This window comes from Equus przewalskii, chromosome 4 (assembly GCF_037783145.1).
Source record: "Equus przewalskii isolate Varuska chromosome 4, EquPr2, whole genome shotgun sequence".
Lineage (NCBI taxonomy): Eukaryota > Metazoa > Chordata > Mammalia > Perissodactyla > Equidae > Equus > Equus przewalskii.
The window spans coordinates 60,855,644-60,873,418 of NC_091834.1; the positions used below are offsets into that span (position 1 = coordinate 60,855,644).

Here is a 17,775-nt window from a genome sequence, read left to right on the forward strand (position 1 = left end):
TGAAACCATCTGGAAATTATTTGTGTAGGGAGTGTGGTTTGGATTAATTTTATCTTTTCCTTATGGATAGCCACTTGTCTCAGTACCTTTCCTATAATTTAAATGCCACCACTATCATATATAAATGAGTTTAATTCTATGCTCTGTTCTATTCCGTTCACCTAAGTGTCTTTCCCTGGGCCAATACCACACTATTATTTAAATAAAGTGTTGATATCTGTGGAATCAGGTCCCTCCACTCCACACACACACACATCTTGTGTTTCCTCTTAAAAAGAGTTTGGCTATTGTTCACCCTTTAACCTTTTGTATGAAATTAAGGATCATCTTGTCAAGTTCTGAAAATTGTCTTGTTAGAATTTTTGTTATACTTGTACTGAATTTATTAGATTGATTTTGGGGGAAAGTGCTGTTGCTACAAAATTGTATCTTCCCTTCAATAAATATGGTTTATATTTCCATCTATTCAGGTATTCTACTATGTTCTTCAATAAAGTTTTATAATTTTATTGATAAAAGTCTTGTGCATCTTTTGTTATATTTATATATAACATATATTTATATATAACAAATATATGTATATATTTGTTTATAATGCTAGGTACCTTATATTTTATTGTTACCATTGAAAAATATATCTTTTTTTAAATTACATTTTATAATTTTTGTTACTGGTGAATAGCAATGTTACTGATTTTACATTCAACAACAGTTTTACTGTTTTGCATTCAACAACCTTGATAAACCCTTATTTATAGTAGTTTGTAGATTCTTGAGTAGTTCTTATTTTTTTTCTTTCCAATCTTTGTAAATTTTGTTTCTTTTTCTTGTCTTATCACACTAGTGAAAAGTTCTAGTACAGTGTTAAATAGAAGTGATGATAGAACAAATCTTCATTGTGTTCCTTATCTGAATGTTTCACAACTATAGATAATTTTTGCTATATAATTTTGAAGATTGCTATAATTTTGCTAGCTACTTTTGTTTTTTTTAATAATCTAGCCAGGAAAATGGGCTTCTCCTTGGTTTTTTTTTTTTTTCTCCTTTTTTTAAAGGTATGCTTTTTGGTGAGGAACATTGGCCCTGAGCTAACATCTGTTGCCAACCTTCCTGTTTTTGTTTTTTTTCTCCCCAAAGCCCGAGGACGTAGTTGTATATCCTAGTTGTACGTCCTTTTAGTTCTTCCGTATGAGATGCTGCCTCAGTGTGGCCTGACAAGTGGTGCCATGTCCGTGCCCAAGATCCAAACCAGTCAACCCCATGCCGCCGAAGCAGAATGTGCAAACAACCACTCGGCCACGAGGCCGGCCCTGCTAGCTGCCGTTAACCAGGCTAAGAAAATTGCTTTCTACTTCCAGTTTTGTATGGGTATTACTTATGAAACAATGTTGAATATTATCACAAGTTTCTATACATTTTTTGAGATGATCGTATGGTTTTCTCCTTTAACCAGTTAATATGGTAAATCTCATTAATAGACTTTCTAATTTTAACCATCTTTGAATTCCTAGGATGAATCCAACTGAGTAATGATGTATTTTTAATAGGCATTTCTGGATTCAGTTTACTAATGTTTTATTTGGGGGTTTTGCATCTATATTTAGAAGTGAGATAAACCTTTAATTTTACTTTCTCCTACTGTTCTTATCTGATTTTGCCATCAGAATTATTTCCCATCATAGAATGAGGTAGGCAGTGTTCCCGCATTTTATATTCACTGGAACAGTTTGTTTAAGATAATGATTATCTGTTCTTTGAAGTTTAGGTCTGACTGGTAAAATCTTCTGGGCTTAATGGGTTGTTTTATTTTATTTTTGGGGGGAGGAGGGTGGATTTTAAAACTCCTGATTCAAGTTAGGAATCTAACCGAAAATTCTGTTTCTCCTTGAGTAGTTTTTTAAGTTATATTTTTCTAAGAAATTGTACATCTTCTGTATGTTTTCAATTTACTGGTTATCAGTGTCAAGTAGAATTGTGCACAAATAACCCTAAGAGCTTGCTCTCTGGGTAGACTGGGCAAGAAGCCAGCTAGGACTGGCCCTGCCTTCTCCTAGAGGGAGGAGCTGCCTCCAAACTCAGCTTCCCACAGAACCAGTAGCTCCCTTCCTTTGGCAGGAGGGCCTGCAGCTGCCCACAGCTCCCCCAGGTCTCCAGGTGCTAGGGGTGCTCCAGGTGCTCCAGCAACTGCCATAAACACTGGGCACTAAAATCCAGATCACTCTGCCAGGCCGTCCATTGGCCTCCCACGGACAAGCTCATCCCCCAGTTCCTGACGTGAGTCTCCACGCAGTGATGGGAGCACGGTGAATCACATATCTCATCTCTTCTTGGTGGCTCTTATGTTGTAGGTTTCCCCCCAATAGAGCCTGTTCATTATCTCAAACTGTGGCACACTGTGGAATTCATCCTAAGCCCAGAGACCTGACAGGGGGTGATAGTGAAGGAACCTACCTTGCACAGCACTGGTACATAATTGTTCTTAGTATTATGATTATTTCTCCACTATGCTGTTGTTTATATCCCATGTGTCATTCCTGATTATTTATTTGTGCCTCCTCTCTCTCTGTATCAGGTACACGAAAGGTTTGCTGTAGTTGCTTTTTACTTTTATTTTGGAATAATTTCAGATTTACAGAAAAGTTGCAAAGATAGTACAGATTCCTGTAGAACCTTCACCCATCTCCCCTATTGTTAACATCTCACATAATCATGTACATTTAAGAAATTAGCATTAGTACAGTTAGTTTAGCAGAACACTGTTAACCACAGTACAGACATCATTCAGCTTTCACCAGTTTTTTCCCTAATGTCGGTTTTCTGTTCCAGGATCCAACCTCAGATGCCACATTGCATTTAATGTCATTTTATTTAATTTTTTCAAAATGCAATTGTATTGAGTAAAATTGGCATACAATAAAATGCACCCACTTAAAGCATACAATTCAATGGTTTTTTATTATATTTACGAAGCTGTGCAGTTCTCACCATAATCTAATTTTAGAATATTTTCATCACCCTAAAAAGAAACCCTGTACCCATTAAGCAGTCACCCTCTCTCCTCCAACCCTAGGAAATCACTAATCTTCTCTCTGTCTGTATGGATTTTCTTATTCTAGACCTTTCATATAAATAGAATCATATGATATGCAGTCTTTTATGACTGGCTTCTTTCACTTAGCGTATTATGAGGTTCATCCATATTGTAGTATATATTAGAGAAGTATTCCATGTATGGATATACTACATTTTGTTTATCCATTCACCAGTTGATGGGCATTTGGATTGTTTCCATTTTTTGGCTGTTATGAATAATGTTGCTATGAATATTTGTGTACCAGTTTGTGTAGACATATGTTTTCATTTCTCGTGGATATATACCCGGGAGCAGAATGCTTGGTCATTTGGTAACTCCATGTTTAACATTCGGAGGAACTGCCAGACTGTTTTCTAAAGTGGTTGTGCCATTTTATAATCTACCAGCAACATGTGAGGGTTCCAGTTTCTCCACATCCTCATCAACACTTGTTATTACCTGTTTTATTTTATTTTGTTATGGCCATCTTCGTGGGGTGAAGTGGTATCTTGTGGTTTTGTTTTGCATTTTCCTAATGACTAATGATGTTGAGCATCTTTTCATGTGCTTATTGGCCATTTGTACATCTTTATTAGAGAAATGTCTATTCAAATCCTTTGCCCAATTTTTGAGTTATTTATTTTCATATTACTGAGTTGTGAGGGTTCTTTATATATTCTGGATACAAGTCCTTTTTCAGGTATATGACTCTATTTTCTTGCAGTCTGTGAGTTGTCTTTTCACTTTTTTGATGGTATCATTTGAAGTGCTGAATTCTGTAATTTTGATGAAGTCCAATTTATCAAAATTTTTATTTTATTGCTTGTGCTTTTGGTATTGTATCTAAGAAGTCATTGTCTAAGATCATGAAGATTTACTCCTGTTTTTTCTAAGAGTTTTATAGTTTTAGATCTATGATCCATTTTGAGTTAATTTTTATATATGATGTAAGGTTGGGGTTCAATTTCATCCTTTTGCATGTGGATATCTAGTTGTCCCAGCACCATTTGTAGAAAAGACTATTCTTTCTCCATTGAATTTTCTTGGCATGTTTGTTAAAAATCGATTGACCATTAATGTAACAGTTTATTAATGCCACTCTATCTTGATTTCCATAGCTTTGTAGTAAATTTGAAGTTGACAAGTGTAAGTCCTCCAACTTCATTCTTTTTCAGGATTGTTTTGGCTATTCTGTATCATCTTATTTTAACAACTCTTGGTTTTGTGATTTTTCTCTATTGTTTCTTAGTTTTCTATTTCATTCATTTCTGTTTTTATTTTTATTATGTCCCAGTTTCTACTTTCCTGGGTTTGTCATATGTTTTATAACTGGAAAATGGGCGTTTCTCATTACTTTTCAGGCTTCTTTTCTAATGTATGCAATTAAGACCATAAATGACTCAAGTTCTGCTTTAGCTGCATCCCACATGTTTTATTATGTGTTGTTGTCTTTGTCTTTTAATGCTAAATATGTACTCATTTCCCTCAAGGTTTCTTTTTTGACACATAAACTATTTAGAAGTGTGTTTTTATGTTTTTTGAGAGGTTATCTTTTTGTTAACTAGTTTCAAATTATAGTACATTGTAGTCAGAAAGCCTTGACTTTTCTGGTATACACTGAATCACCTAAATTGTGTTGTTCCAGTCTTTCGTATTCTATTTTTGTCTGCCGCATTCTGAATGTGAATTTGTCTGTTTTACCATCTCATTCTGTCAATTACACTATGTTTTTTGGTGCATAGAATATCAGAACTGTTGAATATTTCTGGTGAATTTTTCATGTTCTCATTTTGCCGTGACCTTCTTTATCCCTAAAAAATCAGAAAATTTTAAAGTCTTTTTTTGTCTAATATCAACATAAGTACACCATCTCTTGGCCTCTGTTGTGGCTACTGAGTAATGTGCTGTCAATTTTTTTAAATGTATATTTACCTGGTATAATTTTTTTGCCATTCCATTATTTTCAGTCTTTCGGAGTCTTAGATTTTAAGTGTGGCTTTTGTGAACAGCATACGGTTGGTTTTTTGTGTCTGGTATCTGAGAGTCTATTTTTAAATTCATGGATTTAGAATATATATATATATATAAAATATGTACATGTAATGTATACTAATATAATATCATTGTATCTATCTATATAGTGATATAGCTTGACAGGCAGTGTTCTAAGCACTTTACATGTATTAACACATTTCATCCTCTCTACACCCCATTGATATGGGTACCATTAATATTCCCATTTTATACAGGAGGGACCTGAGGTACAGAAATATTAAGTGACTCACCCCAATTGACATAAGAATTGTGGAAAGCAGATAGAATGTTAGAGAGGAGCTAATCCTGGAAATTCTAAGAGGCAGGCAGGGTCGAAGGATGGAAAGCGTTCTTGGAAGACCAGGGCTTTCAGCTCACAGTCATCGAGAAATCAAGCTAATGAGTAGTACCTTCCAGCTAATAAGTGGTAGTGATGGGGTTTGAACCCAACAGTTTAGTCCCAGATTCTGAGCTTATGACTCATACAACAGTGCCTTTCACAGGACTTGTTCTTTCCTCGGTGTTTTAATTACATCTTTTAGGCCTTTAATAATTTTAAACATGATTATTTTACATTCTCTTTCAAATTGTCATTCTCATGTGAAGTTTTAGGGAATCTTTTGGTGCTATTTGTTGTGTCTGCTGGCTCTCACGGAGGATTTTGTCCTGCGTTTCATCACTTTTGTTTGTGAGCTCATCTTTGGAGAAGCCCGTTTTTCTGTGAGACGCCCCTGTGGCCTGGGTTTCAGGTGTGTCCCTCAAGAGCTGTTCTGCATTTGCCACAGAGAGATCATACCTGGACCACCTTTTTGGTCATTTATCATCCTGGAGGTCATTTATACTTGTGATTCCTGGGTCATCTGCAAATTTGAACCTTCAAATTTGGGGGAGAAACAGACCTGGGGATTTTGTTTCTCAGATGGACATTTTTCCCACCCAGGCAGAAGCATACGAATGCCTTTTTGTCTCTCTGTGGCAGTGGATCCATTTTTTTCCTAAGCTACTCTTTCAATGAAAATGCGCTTTGAAAACTGCTCTCTCCGGGAATCCCAGGCCTGACCCCAGGTGCAGCAGCATCTCACATCCTCACCGCTCAGTTTGTTCTGTGTCACTGACGCACTTGGGCCTTCCTTTCTCACTTGCTTGTTCATTCACGCATTTAAAGTAAGTTTTGCTATATGTTATCAAGCATTTCTGGGCAATATGACAGGAGAATTTGCAGCTTATCTTTTCACCTCATCTTCTGAGGATTGGAAGTCTCATTCTACCTTTAAAAAGGTATGATGTTAATTATTTTCTCTTGATAAGAATAATAAAAAAATTGGGGGAATGTATAAAAGTGTTAGGAGGGAAATGTAAACAACTCATGATTCCACTACCTAGAAGTGACCCCTGTTTATGTGGTTCTCTCTTTTATCCTTGTATGGGCCTAGATATACATGCACGTGTATGTATATATATATATTAGATAACTGGATTCCTATGTGTACATCTGTTTACTGCTTTTTTCACCTGCTCTTATATTTTGATTATATCATTAAAATTCATTAAACTTACTTTTCTGTACCCTGCAACCTAGAAATAAAAGAGGGAATACCTACTCTAAGAGTCCCCTATAATCCCACCTAAGTTGGTGCCACTGATAAATGCCTTATATTAAAGCAAGGTAATGTTGTGTCTTTCCCACAGAACTGATTTTTATTGACTATTCTGAATAGTTATATTCTGAATATATTGTCTGGCCTCCAATTTGCTGCAGCTGACTCATAGATGCTCCCCCATTCTAGTTTTCTTGTTGAAACGTCTCTGTTAATGAAGTTTGGAATGTCTAAAGTGGCCTCCCAACACAGTTGCTGTGTAAGGGCTGTGGGAGAACAGAATTTTATAGCAAGCCTCTCCGTGGGCCAAGGTATAAAGATGGTCTGAAACCATAGTTGGGGAATGACGAGTATGCTGGATGGAATGCCATTCGTTTCTCTCTTTCTAAAAGCAGTTTGGCTTCAGGAGAATGGGCGTTGTGTTTCACTTGGTCTTGCAAATGTAGGTCTAACTTTGGCACCGCCTTTCCATCTGCCCTCCAGCATCTGTGCCCCAAGTGACATAATGATTGTGGAAGGCAGACTGAACATTACAGAGGAGATAATCCTGGAAATTGTAAGAGACAGGCAGCGTTGAAGGATGGAAAGAATTTTTGAGAATGAAACCAGGGTTTTCAGCTCACAGTCATCAAGAAATCGACTCAGGGCCTGGCCCGGTGGCACAGCGGTTAAGTGCACACATTCCGCTTTGGCTGCCCGGGGTTCACTGGTTCAGATCCCAGGTGCGGACATGGCACCGCTTGGCGAGCCATGCTGTGGTAGGTGTCCCACATATAAAGTAGAGGAAGATGGGCATGGATGTCAGCTCAGGTCCAGTCTTCCTTGGCAAAAAGGAGGAGGATTGGCGACAGATGTTAGCTCAGGGCTAATCTTCCTCAAAAAAGAAAAAGAAAGAAAGAAATCAACTCAGACTCATGCAGCATGATGAAATGTGTGTTGCCTCTTAGCCCTCCCCAGCTACATCTCTGCATCACCATGCAGTGTCTCACCAAATGGATTTGAGTTCCAAACTAGGTTCTTGAAACTCAAATTAGTTCCAAGGTAGGTTCTTGAAATTTATAGTGGAAACAACAGTCTTAAAATCCAACACTTCTGATTTACAACAGTGAGGATTTATGAGAGAAAAAGGAATTTCAAGTTTCAAAAGGCTGTCCCCTAGAAAGATGAATGTACAAAGTTTATGTTGTAAACAAGATATTAGAAAGAAATTAGAAGAATAACTAGATGACTCTACTTTCTGCAGATTAGATTACTCAGACTTTACTCAAAAACCTTTTTATTAGAAAAAAAGATATAAAAATATTTACTTCCTGGTGGGTTCCTGAAAGGGGCACACAAATGTCTGGCAGTGGCCAAAGACCTGGGAAGGGCTGTCATGCAGAATAAGGTGGGTGGAGTGTGGTCTGCAAGGACAAGATGACCTGGGATCAGAAGGAATGCATCGCATCTTGGTTACACCTCTCTCCAGGGGGATGAGCATGGACTAAATGCCTCCCCTGAGGCCAGGATGCCCAAGAAGTCCAGAGATGACAACATGGAGAGGAGGAAATGTGTGAGAATATTCTGAATTGCGTGAAACCTCAAATATCTGAAAAACGCTGAAATGACTGAGTTTGCCTGGAGCTTACTTGATTGCTTTTCTGCCATCAGGTGGAATGAGGGCTCAAAATTTAATTGTGTTACAGGAAAATAAAGTTCAATCATTTGCCCATTTGAGTTCATGGCTTATGAAAACCTTGCTCCCCAAACTTTGAGAAGCAACATGAGGAAATTTATTGTAAGTATGCAGGTGAGTGTCTCATGGAATCCAAGAGAAAAAATGTGAGCTGGGCTCAGAAAGGAGTAGAACCAGGTACAGTACTGGAACACCAGTGGGGTCTTTTCTCAGCTCTCATTGCTGCCTCTTTCTGCATAGCTGCTTCCCTCTTCTCTCTGAGGACCAGCTTTCTCCACTTCTGTCGTCCATGTACCAGAACATAGTAGAATTTAGATCCTAAGTTATGTGACACACTTCTAGCTGCATACAGACTCTAACTGTCTGTCTCTTGGTCTTAATTCCAAATTCTTCTGCAAAACCTGATTGGCCCACTTTAGTCCCATACCTGTCTCCCTCAATTCAATCAACAGTGACCCGAGGGGCAGTGGCTTTTTGGACTGCTGTGGGTCCATCGCCCTGGTTCAGGCTGCAGTCCCTGGGGAGTTGGAAATGATTGTGAGCTGGGAAGACACCCCAGAAGGTGACGACTTCTCATTTCCCATCTACAAAGTAGGGGGAATAATATCTATAATGTCTCTACTGTCAAGTGAAGGCAAAGGGTACTAACATGTATTGACTTCTCTCCATGTACCAGACATTGTAGTAAGTAAATCAGGCTATCTTAGCTCATCCTGAAAACAACCCTAAGAGATGGGCATTTTAATTTCCATCTTTATAGAGGAGGAAATCGACGCTCACAGAGCTTAAATCTCATAGCTAGTAAGTGACAGAGCTCCGATCTGAACCCAGATAGAACCAGTGCTGCAGCGGGGGAAAGAGCTATTATTAAGATTGAGATAATGTCTGAAAGCTGTGCACTACATTCTCAGCTATTAATAAATTGCCTGGGACAGTATCTTACATGTAGTAAATGCTCCAAATTAAAGGTCTCATTAATAAGAGCACCTGACCCTTCAAGGAGTGTTTGGCTCACATTAATCCACCAAACACCTCTGGGAAGTGGGCATCCATCTGCCTTCAGAGGTTCCGCCAAGACATGTTTTGTTCAAAATGAAGAGGGAGATGAAAACAGCAGCCGATACCGGTTTTCACTGTAATTGACCTTCAGCCACTATTTGGTGCAATGGATTAGAGAGTTTCTAGAGTTTTCATTGCTGCTTCGTGTTGAAGTGTGAATTTGCCAGCTTAGGAGCCTGTTGTCAGAGTCTCCGGGATGTATCTGTGTGCTCTGATCTTCTAACCTCCTGAAGCGAAATATAACTCTTTTTGATTGGTGCTGAGCCGATTCACAAAGCTCAGACATTCTTCGTAAATGCTTGTCGAATGAAAGACCTGTCAGCAGTTCATGATTAATCACCTACTGTATTCTCAGCCCTAAGAATATTAAGCCCTTAAGATACAATCCATGCCTCTGAGAGTAAACAATCTTTTCTGTGCAATCAGAAACCTGAGAACTTACTTATTAGGGAAATACAAAGCAAAACCACAACGAGATTACCTCTTCAGACTCGCTAGGATAGTTATAGTCAAAAAAACGGAAAATAAGTGTTGGCAAGGATATGGAGAAATTGGAACCCTTGAATGTTGCCGGTAAGAATGTAAAATGGTGCAGCCGCTGTGGAAAATGGTTTGGCAGTTCCTTAGTAAATTAAATGTAAAATTACCATATGGCCCAGCAGTTTCACTCCTACCCAGGTGTTCAAAAGAATTGAAAACAGGTGTTCAAACAAGAGCTGTAACACAAATATTCACAGCAGCACGGTTCACAATGGCCGAAACACGAAAACAACCCAAATATCCATCAACTGATGAATGGATAGACAAAATGTGGTATTATCTGTACGATGGAATATTATTGAGCCATAACAAGTAATGAAGTATTGATACATGCTACAACATGGACTAAAACCTTGTGCTAAGTGAAGAAGCCAGACACAAAAGACCATATATTACAGGATTCCATTTCTATGAAGTGTCCAGATTTATTTCTATATATATATTATATGTATATTTATATATATACAGAAGTGTAAGAGCTATGACCAGAGAAGAGAGTGTCCATGTGGAACACCTTGCGATTCCTCCTGGGCATTCCATCGGCTGGCCTGTCTTCTAAGAGCTGGAATCAGAGCACATTAGCCTGGGAGCTGCTGTTGGAAACTGACCCATCTGGTTATTCTAATTTATTTCAGAAAAGAAATACCACCAGATCCATATATTGATATATCAGTATCCTCACTGCCAAATGTATATAAATCAGACAAGACCCTAAAACTATTTATGTATTATACTTGTGGCTACACTTCCTACTGTGTTTTTTCCCCACTGTTTTTTAGTTATTATGAGTCATGTTCAGCTTGCTAGACTCTGCAAATCCACGCCTTTTCAAGAAGTTTTTTTTTCATCGTTTGTCTTGTCTAAAAGCTTTATAGTTGTAAAGTTGTTTTTTCTTCTTTTTTCACTTGAGGTATAATTGACATATAACATTATATTAGTTTCAGGTGTACAGCGTAATTATTCAAGTTTTGTATATATTGCAAAATGATCACCACAATAAATCTAGTTAACATCCATCACTACACATAGTTACAAATTTTTTTTCTTGTGTTGAGAACTTTAAAGATCTATTCTCTTAGCAACTTTCAAATATGCAATACAATATTATTAACTACAGTCACTGTGCTGTACATTACATCCCCAGGACTTATTTATTTTATAACTAGAAGTCTGTACTTTTGACACCTTTACCAATTTCACCTGCCCCTCGACTCTGGCAACCACCAATCTGTTCTGTGTATCTATATGTTCAGTTTTAGGTTTTTTTAGATTCCACATATTAGTGAGATCATGTTTAATCTGTCTTTCTCTGACTTATTTCACTTAGTATAATACCCTCAAGGTCCATCCATGTTGTCGCAAACTGCAAGATTTCACTCTTTTCTGTGGCTGAATGACATTCCATTGTGTGTGTTTGTGTATATATATATACATTTTCTTATCCATTCATCCATCAATGAACTTTTAGGCTGCTTCCATGTCTTGGCTATTGCAAATAATGCTGCAATGAACATGGGGGTGCATATATCTTTTCAAGTTAGTGTTTTCATTTCCTTTGGATAAATACCCAGAAGTGGAATTGCTGGGTGATATATGGTAGTTCTATTTAAAAATTTTTAAGGAAGCTCCATGCTGTTTTCCATAGTGGCTGCACCAATTTACATTCCCACCCACAGTGCACAAGGGTTCCCTTTTCTCCATCCTTGCCAACAGTTATTTCTTGCCAAGTTCCTCTTTCTCAAGATCAGTACCTTGCACTTGTCTGTACAGAATAATTACCTTGTTGAAATAGAGACCTTTTGAGGTGTCTTCCCAGTTCAATACCCCCCTTTCCTTGAGGAAATCTTCATCTCCATGAGGCAGTCATCTTTGTGATTGATGACCCTGCTTTGCCAGCTGTGAATGGACACCTGACTTGAGATGAGGTAATCAGATTGGAGTTGGGATTCAGAGATGATTGACTCTGCCTTTTATCTTGAATAAGGGTTATGGAAACTGATGAGTGGAAGCTGCCATCGTGGCAAATTATTCTCTTCCACATGCCAGGAGAAGCAGAGAAAGTAGACATTTAAAGAGAAGAAGGGAACTGATGTGCAAAGTAAAGGATAGTGGGGAAAAAAATGATCTGGCCAGAGAGAGAGAGACAGAGTGAGAGATTGGAAAAGAAAGGGAGGGAGGGAGAGAGAGTGAGAGAGAGGGAAGAAATAATAGTTTCTGGTAGTTTTCCAATTCCTGGTTCTCGGCTCTCATGAGGTCCACTCCTGTCCTTGGGTTCTGTGAGACGCTTTGGATCTTGATATAAAGTTCTCCCAACTTTTTTGCTTTTACCTAAGCCAGCTTGAATGAGTTTCTGTTATTGATGAACATAAGAGCATTTACTAAGACTACTAGAACCTACTTCTCCATCTTGTTTTGAGCCCCCAAACAGAAGAATAAACCTTGATTCTTTCTGAATTAATAAAACAGTTATAGACATTTAGATCTGGAACCATCTAATCCAAACGATTCCTTTTATAGATGAAACACTGGTGTCCAGTGAAGTGAAATAAGCTGCCCCGGATCACGCAGTTAGGAGGGAGCAGAGCCGGAACTACAACTGAGGTCTTTTTTTGATTATTATTGAGGTCATAATAGTTGACAGCATTGTGAAATTTCAGTTGTACATTATTATTTGTCCGTCACCCTGTAAGTGCTCCCCTTCACCCTTTGTGCCCACTCCCCAACCCCCTTCCCCTTGGTAACCACTGAACTGTTCTCTTTGTCCGTGTGTTTATCTTCCACATGTGAGTGAAATCATATAGTGTAAAACTGAGGTCTTTTGAATGCCACTCTGGTGTCCTTTCCACTAAACAAGGCTGCCTTTTCATGAAAACGGTTAGCATCACGCTTGGTGCAAAGAACACCTGCTCCCTGTTCTAAATGATGTGGTAGGTCTGGCGAAGAAGGAGCCCCACCTCCTCAAACACAGGAGTGAGCGGGCGGTCCAGGCTGAGCATTTGAAGTATCCTAGACTTTTGGAGTGGAGGGTCCAAGGATGGGTTTCTGCTCCACATAGAGCTCCTTAAGGACTTTTTAGGGAGAACAATCAGATACTTAGAGAAAAAGAGACGATATGAATCTCATTCTCTGAGCTCTGAGCCACTGAGGATCATGTGAGCTTAGAGCTGCTGGGGTTGTCCTTCCAGCATGAGAAGATAGACTGCTGAAGAACAGGGCCAGCTCAGAAGAAAACAGAACCAGGAGATGGAGAGAGACAGACGCCCAAAGACTTGATTGGAGCACCTGAGTCGCCCACGCCGAAGTTACTCAACTCCCGAACTTCTCAGCCACCTGCCCCGTGCAGTTCCTTTTGGCCCGAGCTAGTTTGAGTTGGCTTTCTAGTCTGTGCAACCAAGTAAGGTGGAATACCAAAACGTTGATTACTGACCATAATTTAGTTTTATATACTTTTGCTTCTTATTTTTATATGCTACAGCGAAGATATATCTTTGGGTCATTATAAATCAAGTTAATTATTGTGGTTAAAAGTTTAATTAATATGAGTTATTGAGCCTACACTAGGTGCCATAGTGACAAAGAAATACAACTGTATTTGTGCTTTTGTTTTTCAGGGGAAAAGAGTAAATTTCTCTCAAGGCAGTAGTTCTTGGACTTTTTTTGTTAGTTTCTGGACCCCTTTTACACTCTTTTGATTTATTGAGGGCCTGAAAGAGCTTTTGTCTATGTGAATTATAACTACCAATATTTACTGTATTAAAAGTAAAGAAACTGAGAAATTTTTACAATATGTATTGATTCATTTGACAATAGCAATGATGAATGCATTGCATGCTAACATAAATAAAATCTTAGTATTATTATAAAATTAGTTTTGACCTTGCAAACCCCCTAAGATCTGTTCTAAAGCAAAATGGCAGTTTGTTTCAGAATAGGAAAAAGCTTAACGGAGGACAAAACTTGGAAAGTGAATTTTATTTGCCTTAGTTCATAGTACTTGAGTCTGAAAAGTAGCTCTGTGATGTGTTAAAATCTTAGGAAAGTTTGCCCAATTTTGGTAGGCTCGTTGCCTTGGTTTACTGAGTAATGCCTTGGCCTACAATGTAAAAGGTTACTTGCTGTGTAATCTGCCTGGATAGCAAAGATCTTGGGTCTTACCACAATAATTTCCTGTGCTTTATGTTGACTTTACTATATCCTTGATTATTTAAGGAAGAAAAAGAACAAAGGTTCTTTGATTGTGAAAGAGCCAAGGTTCTTTTTAATCCTGTTACCATCTCTGTTCATTTTAAATGCTTTATTATGACTCTAATTACATAGGTAATTAATTATCGTTTCTGAGGCATCCATGGTCCTATCTTAAGTATCCAAATATCTTCAGACAAGCTTTTTATTTTCAACCTCCCCAAAATGAGATCTTAAATTTCTAAAAAAGTAAAATAAAATCAGGATTTGGGGGGGCCATTCTTTAATCATAATTTTTTTAATTTTTAATTTTTTTTTTAAAGATTGGCACCTGAGCTAACAACTGTTGCCAATCTTCCTTTTTTATTTTTTTCTGTTTTTTCTCCTCAAATCCCCCCAGTACATAGTCGTATATTTCAGTTGTGGGTCTTTCTAGTTGTGGCATGTGGGACGCCGCCTCAGTGTGGCCTGACAAGCGGTGTCATGTCCGTGCCCAGGATCCGAACCAGCGAACCCTGGGCTGCCGAAGTGGAGCGCACAAACTTAACCACTCGGCCACAGGGCTGGCCCCAAATTTTTAAATCTTTTTATTGCGGTAAAACATATGTAGCATTAAATGTACTATTTTAACCATTTTTCAGTGTACAGAAAATCAAGATATCTTTTACGCCTAAAACTATCTTGAGATTCCTTAGTGGGCCCCTGGAAATCATAAAGACTTGTTCTTTCACCTTATAAAAAGAGAGGTGCTAGGTTTGTTGGTGTGGTACTATTGTAGGAGTTTCCTGAGAATGCCTGTGAAATCAGAGGAGCTCAGCTTTCCCTGGGTTAAATTTATATGGATAAAATATTGTAAATATAAATATTTCAGGAATGGGATGCTTTGTCGGAGGTCTCTGGAAACTTGTCAATGTCCTGTCTGTCCATGATCTGTTTTTTTACCCTCAAGGAAAATACTGATCAAAATTCTCGTGAAATAGCTGTGTTGTGCTTTCCTGTATTTATCAGAATCCTGCAACCCTTTGCCTGATGACGTTAGACAGCAGCAGTATAGTGTTCTCAACCATAATTTCAGTTATTATTTAACTGGTTACTCTGGCCTGGCCATAGTCTTATTTCTTTGATTTGAATCTAGTGTCTTCTAGGTCAGTGGTTTTCAAATTGGGATGCACATTAGACTCACCTATGGAGTTTTATAAAAACACAGCTGTCTAGGCCCTACTCCTGAATCTCTTTACTTGATAATTCTTAGTATGTTCTTGGTATATTATGTTTCATGATCATTATGTTATATCTCAAGATTTTCTTTCTCTATAAATCCTATTTCTTTGAATATAAGCTTAATCATTATTCTTAGGGACAGTTTTTCTATTTATTCCTTTTTTGTTTTGCAGAGAAAGATTTGCCCTGAGCTAACATCTGTTGCCAATCTTCTTCTTCTTTTTTTTCCTTCCCCAAAGCCCCAGTGCACGGTTGTATATCCCAGTTGTAAGTCCTTCTAGTTCTTCTATGGAAGCTGCCACCATAGCGTAGCTACGGACAGACGGGTGGTGTGCTTCCCTGCCCGGGAAACAAACCCAGGCCTCCAAAGGCAGTGAGAGTGCCGAACTTTAACCACTAGACCATCAGGGCTGGCTCTATTTATCCCTTTTATGGAGCTTTATTACCTTTCTTTGGCATGCTATAGAAACAACCACATTTCCTTGTTGGTTTCGTTGTTATTAGGCACCCTCATCAGACCTTTCACGTTCGAGGGTTACCAGTTATGAAGTAACCATAGCCGTCCTAAGTCTCTGCCATCTACAGATAGTTTTTGTTTTACTCTGATGCTTTCCCGTAGGCTCTGCTGTAAGCCACAGCCAGGTTTTGTCTCAACCAAGAAGGATGGTCACAGAGCCTTTTCTCTGTACAGAAAACGACTGTACCAGTTACTTCAAACCATCCACACTTCAAAACTTAGCCTCTAGAGTACCGGCTTCTGAGCTGGCATCTCTTAGATAACTTTCAGACCATATGGGTGGACTGAGTCAAGATCTCCAGGACTGTCTTTACTCAAGAAGACTGCTAACCCAAGACCCACGTAATTAGAATTGATTACACAATCTGAATGAACTGACAAGGGGAATTTCACTGTGGTGGTTTCTTTAGACTGTTGTTGATTTTGTTTCAGTGTTCTATATTCTGATTGTATAAATAAACCTTTTTCTTTCTTCTTAAGTTATATCTGTAACCTATAAAATTTAGGCTCTGCTTTTGTAAACTGAAATAAAATATTTTAAAATTATATTTGATCCTCACCCACCACACAGAATTCAGAAACTCTTACTGAGTCTCCTTGCTTTTCATGGCAATATAGTTATTTGCAAAGGTTTCATAAGAATCTGCTCTCCTCCTTACCAGGATACAATTGGATGAATCGATTGTACAGCCAGGGCCTGGTCTGAAGTGCCATATTTGAGAACGGTGCTTAATTCATCAGATATGACCAGCCACTTTGAGAGAGCTAAGGTTGACTGTACTTAAGGAGCCCATGCTTACTAAGCCCTCCTAGGAAAACTGGCTGGTGTCAGGCTTATAGGATCCCAGCCTTACAGGAAGTGAGGGAGGTTACTTCCTGGCAAAGCAGGAACCTTCAGAAATTTTGAGGACTTTAAGAAGAAAGAAGGGGCGGGCCCCATGGCTGAGTGGTTAAGTTCACGTGCTCCACTTTGGTGGCCCAGGGTTTCATCAGTTCGGATCCTGGGCGTGGACATGGCACCACTCATCAGGCCACACTGAGGCGGTGTCCCACATAGCACAACCAGAGGCACTCACAACTAGAGTATACAACTATGTACTGGGGGGCTTTGAGGAAAGGAATAGAAAAAAAAGATTGGCAACAGTTGTTAGCTCCGGTGCCAATCTTTACCAAAAAAAACGAACAAAGAAACTCACCCAAATTTATAGATACCATAGGTAAAATTTGATGGCAAAAGTTTCCTAGCCACAGGAGAGCAAATCTTTTACGAGATCATTCTGGGATTCCTTATGAAGACTTGTAGACAGAAATTAATTTTGTAGTTGATCAAGTTACAGTATGGACCTGGATTTTGCAAATCAAACTTAAGAATAATGTTTTCTTTGAGGTTGTTATGATCACAAAAGGAGAGGGGAGAGCAGGGACAATTGTGAAAAACTTTGACATGAAAGACCAGAAGGTTATTTGGTGTCTTCAATGGAAAATGAAGCCGTTTGAGAGCACACCCTTCAGAGTTTTCTGACTATAGAGTTTGTGATTTTCATTGTCTTTGAGCTGTTTTATAGAAACCTGATAGTAATGCAAATAATTCTTGCCCTTAGAAATAAAAATTGTGTCCAGTAAAATGCAATTGATTATCACTCTGTGGATATGAACCAATTTTGTATCTATTTGTGCATTCATTCCTGATTCAGCTATAAAAAGGGTATAAAAAACATCGCATTCTCCTTTATAGCATCTTACTGGTTCCCTCATTAATTAAAGAGTTAAATAAAATCTTTGGTGTTTCATTTTCTATTTATATAAGTGTCATGATTTTACCTTTTAAAAAAATGATCATTTAACACATATTTGCCTTTTTATATTTTCATGCTCC

General features: G+C 38.4%; 1 long non-coding RNA gene across 1 annotated transcript; it reads left to right on the forward strand.

Moving 5' to 3' along the window:
• Positions 1 to 1,926: 1,926 nt before the first annotated feature.
• On the forward strand, positions 1,927 to 17,091 carry LOC139082856 (uncharacterized). The gene is made up of 4 exons (XR_011539183.1): positions 1,927 to 2,303; positions 8,391 to 11,904; positions 12,497 to 12,580; positions 13,165 to 17,091. It is a non-coding gene; the product is annotated as an uncharacterized lncRNA (long non-coding RNA).
• The last annotated feature ends 684 nt before the right edge of the window (positions 17,092 to 17,775 follow it).